This window comes from Cyprinus carpio, chromosome A19 (assembly GCF_018340385.1).
Source record: "Cyprinus carpio isolate SPL01 chromosome A19, ASM1834038v1, whole genome shotgun sequence".
Lineage (NCBI taxonomy): Eukaryota > Metazoa > Chordata > Actinopteri > Cypriniformes > Cyprinidae > Cyprinus > Cyprinus carpio.
In genome coordinates this window covers 9,021,929-9,036,653 of record NC_056590.1, presented here as the reverse complement: position 1 = coordinate 9,036,653, position 14,725 = coordinate 9,021,929, and the positions used below count along the sequence as shown (strand labels likewise).

At 37.3% G+C, this 14,725-nt stretch overlaps 1 long non-coding RNA gene across 1 annotated transcript in view; it reads right to left on the bottom strand.

The window, feature by feature from the left end:
• Positions 1 to 449: 449 nt before the first annotated feature.
• The window catches only part of LOC122148776, a 40,166-nt gene continuing 25,890 nt past the window's right edge, over positions 450 to 14,725 (bottom strand). Inside the window, exons 2-3 of the long non-coding RNA XR_006162613.1 lie at positions 4,026 to 4,168; positions 450 to 1,392 (exon numbers count right to left, since the gene is read on the bottom strand). This is a non-coding gene — a long non-coding RNA (uncharacterized LOC122148776). The remainder of the gene's footprint in view (positions 1,393 to 4,025; positions 4,169 to 14,725) is intronic.

The following is a 14,725-nucleotide window of genomic DNA, read 5'->3' as shown; positions in this document are numbered from 1 at the left end:
TGTAATGTTTAGGGAATCAGAAACAGAGCAGTATTGTGTGGTCCAATTCCTGAATGAATTACTCTAATGAATCGCTTCTTTTTAGTGAACCAAACACATACAACTCAACTAGTATGATTCCGCAATGCATTTCTCTAATATTGTCTAATTCTAGAATTAATGGTTTTTATGAATCAGTTTTTTACTGAATTGAAAACAAAGCAGGTTCTTCTTTTTAGTGAATTAAAAACATATTGTGCAACCTGTATAGTCCAATTTTAGAACGAATGAGTCAGTTATTTTATGTGAATCAAAGACATACAGTGCAACTAGTATAGGTCGATTCCCAAACAAATGTCTCTAATGAATCCGTTCGTTTTAGTGAATCAAAAACATACAGTGCAACTAGCATAATCTGAAATAAATAAATAAATAAAAGAAAGAAATAAAAATATTTTAATGAGTCAGTTCATTTAATGAGTGAATCAAATGCATTCAGATTTAATCAAATTCCCAAATGAATTTCTCTAATGAGTTAGATCTTTTTGGTAAATTAAAAACATACAGTGCAACTAGTATAGTCTGATTCAGGAACAAAAGATTTGAATGTGTCGGTTCATGTTAGTATCATGTTACTGTGATACTTAAATCAGTGTAGTTAAAGATACATTATGGATTTTGTATGTGGTAAATTTTTTTATTTTTTTTTAAATACATGCATACATAGGCCAAAAGTCCATGCAGCATTATGTCACTAAAGTGTAGAATCAGTAGAGGACATCGAGGATTGAATGTGGCATTTGGGACAGGCCTATCTCTCTCTCTCTCTCTCTCTCTCCTTATCTTGCCATTCCTCGTCACCTCGTCCTTCTCTAGGTAGACTGTGTACTTATCTTGGATGACTGATGCCTGCTGAAATGAAAAACCTGTGATTATAAAGACTAAGATTGATTTAATTAGATACTTGTCCGACCTAACCGACGAACAGACGCGGCACGGCGGGCTGACAACTCTATGAACATGTCCATATTCCCCCGACACCTGTCAGCTCGCTTAAAGAAATAATACATCTCTCACTCTTTTCTAAAAATACCCCCAGGAGAAAAATGTGTGAGGCTGAGAAATCTATAATTAATGTGGTCATATTTAGCAGCTGTTGGAAATATGATGTGCTCTCCGCTCTTGTTCTCCCTCGCTCGTCTTCCCCCTTGTTTTATTTCTCGCTTTCTCTTTCTCGACTTCTCTTTCAGGCGGGTTTATGGCGAGGAACCTGATAATCCCAGCGTGAATGAGGCTAGGCGTGAACTTAATCAAAGCATCTGAGATTTGTCTGCAATTCCATCATATGTTTGACAGCTGACTGGGGTAATTAACAGCCGAAGGGTTTTCCATCCTTGTGGGGAAGCTCACGGGCTGAAGGGAAGAGAAAGAGAGAGACAGTGAGAACACCACAAGTATAGAGGATTACCGGTAATAAACACAGCTTCATTCAGTCTCTGTAGACACTTTATAGACTGTACTATCATCAATAGTACAAAATGGTGACCTGTGAGATAAAGATCTGTCTCACTGATTAGTCTGCAGCTTATCCAACCACCATCTGTCAGACACACACAAAAAGAAGCCACCTGACCTACATGAAAATTGATCAACCACAGTTTGCTTTTATTTTTAGCAAGCAACAAAGTGAAAGCTTGGTCAAATTAATGGTGCAGGTGTTGAAAAAAATGAAGAAGCAAAACTCAAAGCCATGATGAAAGGTTATTCTGAACACTTACCAGAAGTTGCCATGCAATTGCTTAGGTGTTCTTAATGGTTGTTAACACATTGCTATGTGGTTTAAATGAGGGTTTGGGTAGATGCTCATATGTATATATATATATATATATATATATATATATATATATATATATATATATATATATATATATATATATATATATATATATATATATATATATACAGACGTCTGAGATGCATGAAAGGCTAACTGATAGCATTCCAATTAATTCATTAATTTTCCATCTCAATGTTGTTGTTTTTTTTATCCTCATCAAATATATTTTACTGTACAAAGGAGTTGGTACTACTTTTAGTGAACCAACAACTAGTCAGATTCCAAAAAAAAAATGATTTCAATGAGTTGGCTCTTTACAGTGAATTTTTAGTGAATCAAAAACAAAGTAAAATATATTTTTAGATTTTAAAACAAGGTACATCATTTACTCGAGAAGAAAAATTACATAAAACATTGTCTTGTATTTAGAGAAATTAATTACATAAAACATTGTCTTGTATTTAGAGAAATTAATTTTATGAATTTTACTGAGGCAAACAATTTTTTTTAGTAGGGTAAGAAAAGTAAACAATTCAAAGTGTAACAAGTTCACTTTTCTGACCCATAAGCATACAGTTTCTTGTTTCAAGCTTAAACTAGTACGTCAAAACACACTGTTAATACTTATTTTTATTTTTTGTGGAGTACACAAAAGCTTTCAATTTTGAGTAAGTGCCTGTTATTACTGTGTGCAGGTCTGTCAATGTGTCATCTGAGGCTGACACTAGTTAAATATGTTATCACAACTATTTACCATCTACTGAGCAATAAACAAACCCAGTATAGTGAAGTTTGCTGTTCTCAGATGCAAGCAGAGTTAAAGCTATTGGTGAATTTCTCTGAGGGAGAGAGCAGATGTTATGATGGAGAAAGATTATAGCTGTGGCCTCATTAATGCAGTTCACACAGGTTCTGCAGCAAATTTACTATGTGTGGACATTAAAATACACTTGACCTTACACCGACACACTCTCCTCTGATTTTCTCTTGCTATCTTAAACTGTGACCTTTTCACCTGTACATACCTACATTTAAAAAAAATGTAAATTAAATGCTTTAAATACTGAAGCAAACAGTGAACTCCACAGCTTCTACAAGGTTGAATCATCTAATAGGCTGTTTTAAATGAGGGCTCAAAGGGCAAACACATGCATTCACACATCCTGAGGGTATTTTCCCATGCATCTGTGATTAATTTGCACATGTGGTCTAGAATTCAGAGGTGCCTGTTTCTTTAGTTTATTACTCACCTGATGCTGATTACATGCATAGGTCATCAGAAACACGCATACGCATACACCACTACTCCTTGGGCTGTGTCTATTTATTCCAGGCCCGTATACACTAGCTGACATTTCATCTTATGGGCAGTAATGAGTGTAAATGGTGTGTATTCTGATTGACTCTGGCAGGGAGGTGGATATTCCTGGAGAAGTTTAACAGACACAGGCTGATGTGACCTGGCAGTGGAAAGCATTACTACTGGAGGTGAAATCTCTGTTTGGCAGATCCCTCCTGCGGCACATGGCAATTAATAACTGACCTTTAATGTTTCAGCATGTCTCAGCTGTTTGCTCAAGATGGACACAAGCTAAAAACCATCAAATCAACAATATGTTACAGTACATCATAGTTGCATGTAATATCTCTTGTGAGGAAAGAGGTGTAGATGTAATTGCATCCAAGTTGCACTAAAGGTATTATATATCTGTTGTATCAAAATTATATTATATATTTCTATTTCATGCAATATAGATACTTTTCCATATAGATATAAACATCATTCCATAAAGGATGCATTATATTTTATAAAAAGTGACAGTAAAGTTACAAAATATTCACAATTTAAAATAAATGCTGGTAATGTGAATTCTAAAAAAAAAATGGAAAAATATAAAAAATAAATAAAGAAAAATATGAAGCAGTACAGCTGCTTTGCATCACAGAAATAAATTACATTTTAAAATACATTAAAACAGAAAAATGTTATTTTAAATTTCAATATTTCACAATATTAGTGTTTTTAAATGAGACTTTTTTTAATAAAAACATTAAATAATCTTACAGACCGCAAACCACTGAACCATTAAACTACACAATATGCAGAAACATGAAGTCATAGGACATCAGGTGACAGTAGTTAGCCAACCCTAATGGCCTTAAAGGTTCCTTCTGTGATCTTTCATGCTGATATTTTGAGCAGCTGTACCTTGAGCCGTGTGTGGTTTCCCGCAGATGTATTAAGAAAAGAAACGCTCTTCTATAATGCATTGAGAGTATTGACTTCTCCTTGTGCTATTTCCTTTTCCTGACAGGTAAGAGAGATCCAGCCCCCTCCGGTCTCTAATGCACCTGTCAATCAGAGAACAAATTCAATTTAGTCTTGTTTGTGTGGACATAAAGAGGGCATAGTCATGTCAAAAAAGAAGGTATTAACTGCTGTCATTTGGATAATAATGCATTTCAAAAAACTTACCCTAAGTAACATCTTACACTAATAGTTTTATTTTATATATATATATTGTATGCATACAAATATCACTTTATAAACAAATATGATGTACGTACTTTTGTAGGCTAACTATATATATATATATATATATATATATATATATATATAATATATATATATATATATTATACACCGTACTATATACTGTATGCATACAAATATCACTTTATAAACAAATACGATGTACGTACTTTTGTAGGCTAACTGGAAAAACATTATGATTTTTGAAGATCATTGCTGTCGTTCAGTCTTTATTTAAAAATATATTTTCCAAAATGTTTTAAGTGTTTTGGCCATTGTGACAACCTTTACAATGAACACAACATTTATGAATTAAATAAAATAAATAAATAAACAGACTACACCGTGGTTGAATGTTTTCCAAAATACAGTTTAAAACACGACAAGGCTGTAAAATTAAAAAAAAAATTAAAAAAAAACATCCAAAAAAAAGACAAAAACACAAAAATGCACTAAAAGTGGACTAGAGAGTAGTTTACCTGTTTGGCATGATGATGTTTAATCTCCCCGAAAACCTCTGAAGTTCCATTTAGCCACTTGTTTGACTTTTTAAATTAGATAAATATATATTACCAATTGTAGACGTATTTTATGTTGCAAACAAATAAATTAATATATTTAATCAATACAACAAATAAACAATTTCAAAAAAAACCCACTGATCCATGAATCTTGATGCCCTTATAATACATTTTCTATATATGTTCAAATCCTACCGGGTGATCCGTGAATCTTGATGCCCTTAGGCAAAACTAAACTGCCTGTTACCACCTGTAATAAATTCCCACAGAAAAAAACAGAGCCAATAACACACATTTAGTGTAAGTGCATAAAAAAGACTAACATTTCCATTTCAGTTCAGCTCAGATGGGTTTATGTTTAAAAAATCCCTTTAATTAAGATAAACAAAAAATGCCTTCACACTAGACACATTCTCTTTAAAAACTGTCTGTTTGCCAAAGCCATGTGACAGGAAAGGAGGAAGGACACAAGAAAGCTTTCAGGGACCCAGAGACCCTGACAACAGAGGACAGCTGCTATCCAAATGCAGAGAGACAAGTGCAAAAATCCCATTCAGACTCATTAGGCTGTGACATGTCATGGTGCTAAGACTGTTAACGTTACTCGCCTGGCATATGAATTTTTCAGCTCGTGGCTGTTTTATTCATGGCGACTCATGGCAGAGACATGTCTTCTCTCAGACACCTGTGATTGAGGTAAGCCAGGGGTCATCACCCAGAAACACACCGTTCTGTTCTGCACCTGCATGATTCGTTTCATTTTTCAATAAACAGATATCAATCTTTCATAAAATGAAAAGAGTGATGATGGATTCCCTTTGTCTGTTCCTGTCAGTGGGAATTTCTCTGGAAGCGCTGATTGTAGATTTGCTGTTTTGAAAGGCATTTGGTTATTGCTTTGATTCTAGCTAAAGGGTTTTTGAAGAAACCTCTCATCCTAAGTGTCTCAAGCTATTACTTTTCTAAGACTTAAGATGCACGATTTTTCATTTGGTGGATGGTAAAATGGCCAAAAATCTCATACACTTACAGAGAGACTTACTAAAGTCATATCTAGAGACAAGAATATCAAAGGCCGCATACACACTGTTCAGTTGTCACTTCACCAAATCAACACCAGTGCCTAATTCTGTTCTGGGCACACAGTTCAGTAATTTATGGGAGTGACAACCGCATTCTACAACTGAACTGTGTCTCAAAAAATGCAGGTAGCATCAACTGCACTTGCAGAAAATTCTATGCAGTGTGTACAGAATGGTACTTAATTTTGTTAACTAGCGGTTAATGACATACTTAAACAGCTATCAGTTGTGATGCAAAAAATCAAAGGAAAGAAGGTACATCTTTACTGTGTGTTGCCAGAGCTTGCTATAAAATGCAAATGGCAAATAAGAACAAGCCAAAAATAAACTTAAATTCGAACATGTTCTCTTGGAAATAAGCCACATACCAAAATATTGCGACCTGCACCTTTACTATTTTACTTTGTTACTACTTCATTACCTCCATAAACTGAATTGCTTTATGAGTAGAGCCCAAACAACAAACCCAAAGACGCTTAATAAGCGCTGCTTATACTAAGTGAACATGGCAACCCTTCAAGAGTGCACTCTGCAAAGTAAACTAAAAATAAAATCACTGAACATAAGTCTTCGGTCACTGCAATATTACTAAAATAGCTGATACCAAAAATGCAAAATGGCAAAACGTTGTTATGGTTAGCAATGTCAATCATCGCAAATTCATCAAAATCATCATTTTGGGGTGTGTTACGCTAACTATGGCCGCAAGCTCTATTAAACTGTATTGGTAACGACGGAACTTGCCACCATAGTTGCTTTTGGGAAACACACGCCTAGTCCGTAAAGGTAAGAAACGATAATTTAGGGGATTCGCTCCTGCATTTAAATGTGGTTGTCACTATACAGTGAAACTATACAGTGTGTATGTGGCCATAGAGATTTGGGCTATTGAGACCTGAACCAGTGGGCAATCATTCAGAACACCCTAGCATCTAGAAACCCTGCTGAGAAAAAAAGAAAAAATAAAACCTAACCCAGATGGTTTGAGCTGGACTAAGCTGGTTTAGGCTGGTCTCCCAGCCTAAAGTTCCCAAAACCCCTCTAGAACCAACCAAAAGACCAGCAAACAATCTTAGGCTGGTTTATTTAGCAGGAAACACATAGAAACATTATAAAAACATTCAAAACTCCTTAGCAACCCCAAAGCAACTATCCATAAATAACCCTAGAAGATAATAAAATTTTCATAAACATAAATTAATAAACTGCAATGTCCAAATTTTTCCCTGTGGAAACGTGATACACTGCACCCCAGATTTAATACCCAGACTCCTTCTCCAAGACCTCATTTACATTGTGTTCCTCCAGCCAATCTGTGTGTTTTGGAGACCACATGAGGAGGCCAGGATGTAACTCTAAATGAAACCTGGCTTTCTGCAGTCAAAGACGTTTGACAGACTTAGCTCTCAGTACTAATATAAAGGGCCCCCGTACGCAGAAATGATAGAGAGAAATGGAAATATAGCCTTTATGATTAGATAGGATCCCGAGGGAGGAGTCCAACAGCAGACGGACGAGAGATGTGCATTTACCTTGAACTGAAATACATTATTATTGATGAAATGACACTGCCCAGCACTTCATCTCTTGCCTTCTCTCTCACACATATAGTACACACAATTTATTGCTCTAAATTTAGCTAGTTTAAACAGAACTATGAACCTCAACCTATATTTATTAAATGATTAGACAATTTTATATAAATCAATTCACATATGAAGAAAAACATAAGCAATTTATCACAAAATAATTTCAAAAGTAAATTAAAAATATTTCCCGATATTTTATGATCAGAAATATCAAATCAAGTCGATTTATGTTACCTGCTGTTTGTCGACAATTACAGCTTGTTTAACCTCAATTACTAAACGAGAGAGAGAGAGAGAGAGAGAAAGAGAGACAGAGAGTTTTATTTTAGTTTTTTTAGTACATTAAGTTAAACAATGAAAATGAGAGATGCTGCTTTAACACCTACCCGATATAAAATAAGATCTTTTGTTTTATATTTTATGTTTTAGTTAACATTTTATTTTGTTTCAAGTACATTTTTTTATAGTTTCTGTATTAGTTTACTATAATAACCATGCATGGAACATAATTATATCCAAAGGGATTTGATCAGATGGAAAAATTATTAGCCAATAATATTAACCAGAGATCGAGCCTGAGGAAGTTAATTACAGTTCCACTGAACATTCTATTAGAATTCCAGTAGATGTTTATCAGTGCAACCGAAAATCATGATCATTATTTGGTTCTGGTGAAAAAAAAAAAAAAAAAAAATGCAATGATTTCCAACCTTAATTTTGTTAAAAAAGTTACTATATATATATATATATATATATATATATATATATAATATATATATATATATATATATATATATATATATATATATATATATATATATATATAGTCATGAGTGTATATTAAAGAGAACAAAGTTGCATTTTCTAAATACTGAGTGGCAGTTGAGGGAAGAGTTGCCATGGCGACTAAGGAGCGTCTTCAGTTAACAAAGAGGCCCGCTTACCTAAAGGCAAACTCTTGTCTCTCTCTCTATTTCTTCATTACAAAAAGGGTGGGGTCTGCAACATATTTGTGGGGTCTCGTCCGGGATCGACTTTGAACAACGCAATGAAGTTGATCCAGAGATTTCTGAACCATGGGACCAGAGACTTGGTAGTACTGGAGCCATGGTGCTGGTGATCACCAAGTCTACAGAGATGTCGAGTTGCAGAACGTGTGAAAGTGGTGAAAGGACGGCAGACTTCATCTTGGGAAATTGACTGTGATGGAAGGAACTGCGGGAAGTTTCATCATGGTGGATTGTGCAAGAAGAAGCCTGGTGTGGGAGATTAGGAGGTGTTTGATCACATTGTCTTTTGATGAACTGCTGAATCGTTGGTCCAGTACCAGGAAGAGACCAGTCAGAACTAGACCCAGAAGACTCTGAGAGATATTTTGATCACATTAATGCCTTCATGTCCAGTGAGTTTTTGCTTGAATCAGAGGACCAAGGTATGAGTAACTGTTATCGTTACTGTTAAACAAATCTGCACAGTTGTATATTCACAAGAGATTAACAAAAACATACACACTACATCCAAAACTCAATCACTCAACAGTACTGATCCTGTTCAGTCAACATCATCATTCAATGTAACTGGATCAGGGGACATTAGAATGGCCAGAACTGACACAGAGAGAGAAGTACAGAGGATGCTTTCTGATTATGAAGAGCTCAGTAAGACACTTCTTCAATATATGTCTACACCCACACAACAGAATACACTGCAACACAACATACAATCCAACCTGAATTTCCAAAGCAGCTCCATTTTTACTGGATGTTCCCTATTAGCAGCCTTTCTTACATTCCACACCGGGAATTTAAGATACACGGGGGTCAAATTGGGGATCACACATCAGATTTCACTTATAATAATGTTTGTAGGCAGATAGATAATGGTGTAAAAGAGAACTTGAGTGTTGCAGAAATAGTCAGAGGGATATTGTGGATTATAAAGCCAGATTTTTCAAGGACATGCTAATGAACAAAGAAGACATGACCATCAGAGAACTTAAGGGGTTTTTACAGTCGCATTTGGGAGACAGAAGTAGCACTTAATTGTTTCAGGAGTTAATGTGCACCAAACAAAGTGAACATGAAACACCCCAACAGTTTCTGTACAGGGTCATGGGGCTTAAACAAAAGATACTAGTTGCTGCAAAACAGGCAGGTTCTGACAAGAAATACAACCCAGCGACAGTTCAAGATGTGTTCTTGCACACTGGACATTTGCAGTGAGCTAAAGCCCTCACTGACTGATAGTAATGTAACTAATGATGAAATCCTGAAGCACGTCATGAAGGTTACGAGTGAAGAGAATGAAAGACTTCGAAGGCTAGGTCCACCATCCCGTTCAAAGCCCAGCATGGCAAGTTGTGCCCAACTCAGCGAAGAGCCTACTAAGGAGACAAAAGCTGTGAAAGAAACCCCTGAAATGAAAAGTCATAGTGATACTATAAAACAACTTACCGCAAAAATGGATGCACTAACCAGCATAGTGAATACTATGAAACACTCCATGCCACCATCACCTGGAAGCAGCTGTGAGTGTTCAGCAAGCAAGTCTACTGCCCGTCACATAACCCACCCACGTGGCTGTCCACAGTGTGTAGAAAGGGGGCTTCAAGGCTGTACTCACTGTTTCATTTGCGGTCAAGAAGGACATCGTGCTGTTGGATGCCTGCAGAAGCAACAGCGACAGGGAAATGAGAAGCGGTCACTGAAAGGGGACGAACAGTGACCGAGGTACACACGTCCCAGCCAAATGTAGAGCATCCACAACTAACAGAGTCAGACACAAAAAGAACCACCTTCACAAAAAACACTTATCGAAAGCAGGAAATCAAAGCATCTGTTAATGAAGCTTGTCCTTCCTAACAACTACAAACATTTAGTGTTGGAGTACCTTCATGACAAGATGAATCATGTGGGTAAAGAGCAGGTGCTGAATCTAGTGAGAGAGCGGTTTTATTGGCCTCACATGAAGGAGGAAGTGGAGGAGTATGTTTCTAAGAGGTGCCCATGTATAAAACAGAAAAAACCTTCTGTTCATGCTTGAGCACCTATGGGCAGCATAACATCTCACTTGCCAATGGAACTGGTGTGTGTTGACTACTTACACCTGGAGCCAAGTCATGGAGGTTATGAATATATCCTTGTAGTCATGGACCACTTCACAAGCCTATCCTACAAAAAACAAGTCAGGACGGACTGCTGCTGAGTGCCGTTTTAAAGATTATATTCCACGCTTTGGTTACCCTGCCAAGTTGCATCATGACCAGGGTCGAGAGTTTGAGAATGAGCTCTTCCGTACACTCCAACAGTTTGCAGGAATAGGCCATTCACGAACATCACCTTACCATACTCAAAGTAATCCAGTGGAAATGTTCAACAGAACTCTCTTACAGATATTGAGGATGCTGGCAGACAAAGAGAAGGAAAGGTGGAAAGAACACCTACCACAAGTCGTCACACATAAAGGGTACGCAGACCAGTAGGCAACCAGAATGGCTTAAGCATACCAAATTGCAGAGGAGCACAGCCGACAGTCTAGTGCTAGGGGCAAAGAACAGTATGATCGAAAAACAAGAGGAGTTATACTGAAGCCAGGGGACAGGGTACTTGTCAGAAACCTTGGAGGACAGGGAGGCCCTGGAAAGCTGAGATCCTACTGGGAAAAAGCAATTTATGTGGTGAAGGAACAGCTGTCAAACAACCCTGTATATATAGTTTGTCCAGAGAATAGAGGTAAAAGAAAGACCAGAACGTTACATCGAAACCTACTTTTGCTGGTGAACGACTTACCAGTGGAGGCCCCACCAAAATCACAGCTTACAAAGAAACCTACAAAAGAAAGAAAGACACATATACAGACAAACAAAGACCCTAGAGACAAAGAGAGAAGTAACTTTATCAGAGACAGTGACACGACAGACTCAGATGAGGATTGTGACTTGGGGGGATACTGGTTGAGAGTCCAAGCCAGTTTGACAGATCCACCTGAGCGAGTGCCTGAACGAGTGCTTGCAAAAAACCTATTCAGTCAAATACAAAGAGAAGAACCCATACTCGATCAGATCCTACTTCCCATGGATGATGAAAATGGTACAGATAGTGTATGTGCCATACCTGAAGAGATGTCAGATGTAGTGGTTGCAAGCCCAGACCTGAATAATCAAGTTGAAATTAGGCAATCTACCAGAGATAGAAGACGAAGACAGACGTTCACATACGAGACACTAGGTCAGCCAACATTGCCGCCACATATAGCAGTTAACACTGTAGGTTTTTATGGGCCACCAGCTAGGCAAAAAGGGGGCTATACATTATACTATTCTATACCAACATACTTGTCTCCATACTACAGTCGTGGCCAAAAGTTTTGAGAATTACATAAATATTGGAAATTGGAAAAGTTGCTGCTTAAGTTTTTATAATAGCAATTTGCATATACTCCAGAATTTTATGAATAGTGATCAGATGAATTGCATAGTCCTTCTTTGCCATTAAAATTAACTTAATCCCAAAAATACCTTTCCACTGCATTTCATTGCTGTCATTAAAGGACCTGCTGAGATCATTTCAGTAATCATCTTGTTAACTCAGGTGAGAATGTTGACGAGCACAAGGCTGGAGATCATTATGTCAGGCTGATTGGGTTAGAATGGCAGACTTGACATGTTAAAAGGAGGGTGATGCCTTGAAATCATTGTTCTTCCATTGTTAACCATGGTGACCTGCAAAGAAACGCGTGCAACCATCATTGCGTTGCATAAAAATGGCTTCACAGGCAAGGATATTGTGGCTACTAAGATTGCACCTAAATAGTGAGGCGAAGACTTTTGGAAGATGGCCTGGTGTCAAGAAGGGCAGCAAAGAAGCCTCTTCTCTCCAAAAAAAACATCAGGGACAGATTGATCTTCTGCAGAAAGTATAGTGAATGGACTGCTGAGGACTGGGGCAAAGTCATATTCTCCGATGAAGCCCCTTTCCGATTGTTTGGGCCATCTGGAAAAAGGCTTGTCCGGAGAAGAAAAGGTGAGCGCTACCATCAGTCCTGTGTCATGCCAACAGTAAAGCATCCTGACACCATTCATGTGTGGGGTTGCTTCTCATCCAAGGGAGTGGGCTCACTCACAATTCTGCCCAAAAACACAGCCATGAATAAAGAATGGTACCAAAACACCCTCCAACAGCAACTTCTTCCAACAACCCAACAACAGTTTGGTGAAGAACAATGCATTTTCCAGCACGATGGAGCACCGTGCCATAAGGCAAAAGTGATAACTAAGTGGCTCGGGGACCAGAATGTTGAAATTTTGGGTCCATGGCCTCGAAACTCCCCAGATCTTAATCCCATTGAGAACTTGTGGTCAATCCTCAAGAGGCGGGTGGACAAACAAAAACCCACTAATTCTGACAAACTCCAAGAAGTTATTATGAAAGAATGGGTTGCTATCAGTCAGGATTTGGCCCAGAAGTTGATTGAGAGCATGCCCAGTCGAATTGCAGAGGTCCTGAAAAAGAAGGGCCAACACTGCAAATACTGACTCTTTGCATAAATGTCATGTAATTGTCGATAAAAAGCCTTTGAAACGTATGAAGTGCTTGTAATTATATTTCTGTACATCACAGAAACAACTGAAACAAAGATCTAAAAGCAGTTTAGCAGCAAACTTTTTGAAAACTAATATTTATGTAATTCTCAAAACTTTTGGCCACGACTGTACATACCTCCAGGTGAACCTTTTATGCCATGGCAGTCATTCACACCTTTTATTTACCCTGTATGTGTCTATTGAGACCATGGTGTTTTAAGAAACTTTGGGAGTTATTATCTTCTTTGTCTGGGAGAGTGTAACCCACATTGGAGTTATGTATGTATGTAACATATTGTCACGAGTGTATATTAAAGAGAAAAAAGTTGCATTTTCTAAATACTGAGTGGCAGTTGAGGGAAGAGTTGCCATGGTGACTATGGCACGTCTTCAGTCAACAGAGAGGACAGCTTGACTAAAGGCAAACTCTCCTCTCTAGCTCTCTCTTTCTTCATTACAAAAAGGTTAGTAAAATGGCCAAATGTCAAGAAAAATTACAAATTCACATACTTTACTGTCCAGTTAATGTATTTCAATTAGATACCCATTTAATAAGTAATTTCAGAACAGCTGTCATGTCATAGGGTTCACTTGTGTTTAACACTTTGCATTGACGTTGAAGTGGTCAAGTAAATAATGTACTTACAGTATTAATGGGTTTATTTTTAATGTTAAGGTTAACAGCTGCCAGTGTGAGCATACAGAAATACAATATAACAGATACTGTTATGACTTACCTGTGTTACTTACCTGAATTCAGTCTGCTATGCGAGTTGTGTGAAACATTGATAGGATTTATTACTTTGTTTATTCAACTATTTATTTGTTATCACTGAATGTTTGTATATACTGATACATTTACTTTCTAATGTGAAATACCGTGGGTTAAAGTTTCATGGATTGATCGCTATGTTTTGATTAAAGTCAACAAAGAGGACCGCTTGACTAAAGGCAAACTCTTGTCTCTCTCTCTCTTTCTTCATTACAAAAAGACCATTCTCATCTGTTGAGTGGACTTCCAATTCAATCCTGCAGCAATACAGTAAGTTACAACATGATGAATCATGCATAATACCACAAGGGACATTTATTAAGCAATAAATTAGATCAATTAAGATTTTATATTGTCTTTGACAGCCTGACTCTCTGTTTATATGAAGTTGTGTGTGAGCCCGACATTCCACTCTTGTCCGTACCTGCAGAGGTGAAAATAAGGTATGATTCACTCTTACTACATTGAAGAGCGGAATTTGTGTTGGCAAGGTCTCTGTGCACACACTGGTCAGCTGAAGCGCGCACTCACAACCACAGACAGCGACCGACAAAACAAATCAACAGCTCACATACTGGAGCCATAGAACAGAAAGACAGTACAGCCGGCGGGTTACGAGAGACAGCTGCAGTCCTTCCAGCATGGAATGTGTTAGAGCTAAAAATAAATAAATAAATGAAATAAAAAGAATACAAGGTTGAGTCAGATCACCAGCTGCCTTTTCATTCTTTTTACACATTTACAGAGATTTAGCCTTTAGCCTGATATCCACTTATGGATGTAGGGCTGGGCTATTTTTCCAATTTTGTCAGTTAATTGAAATGTATTGTT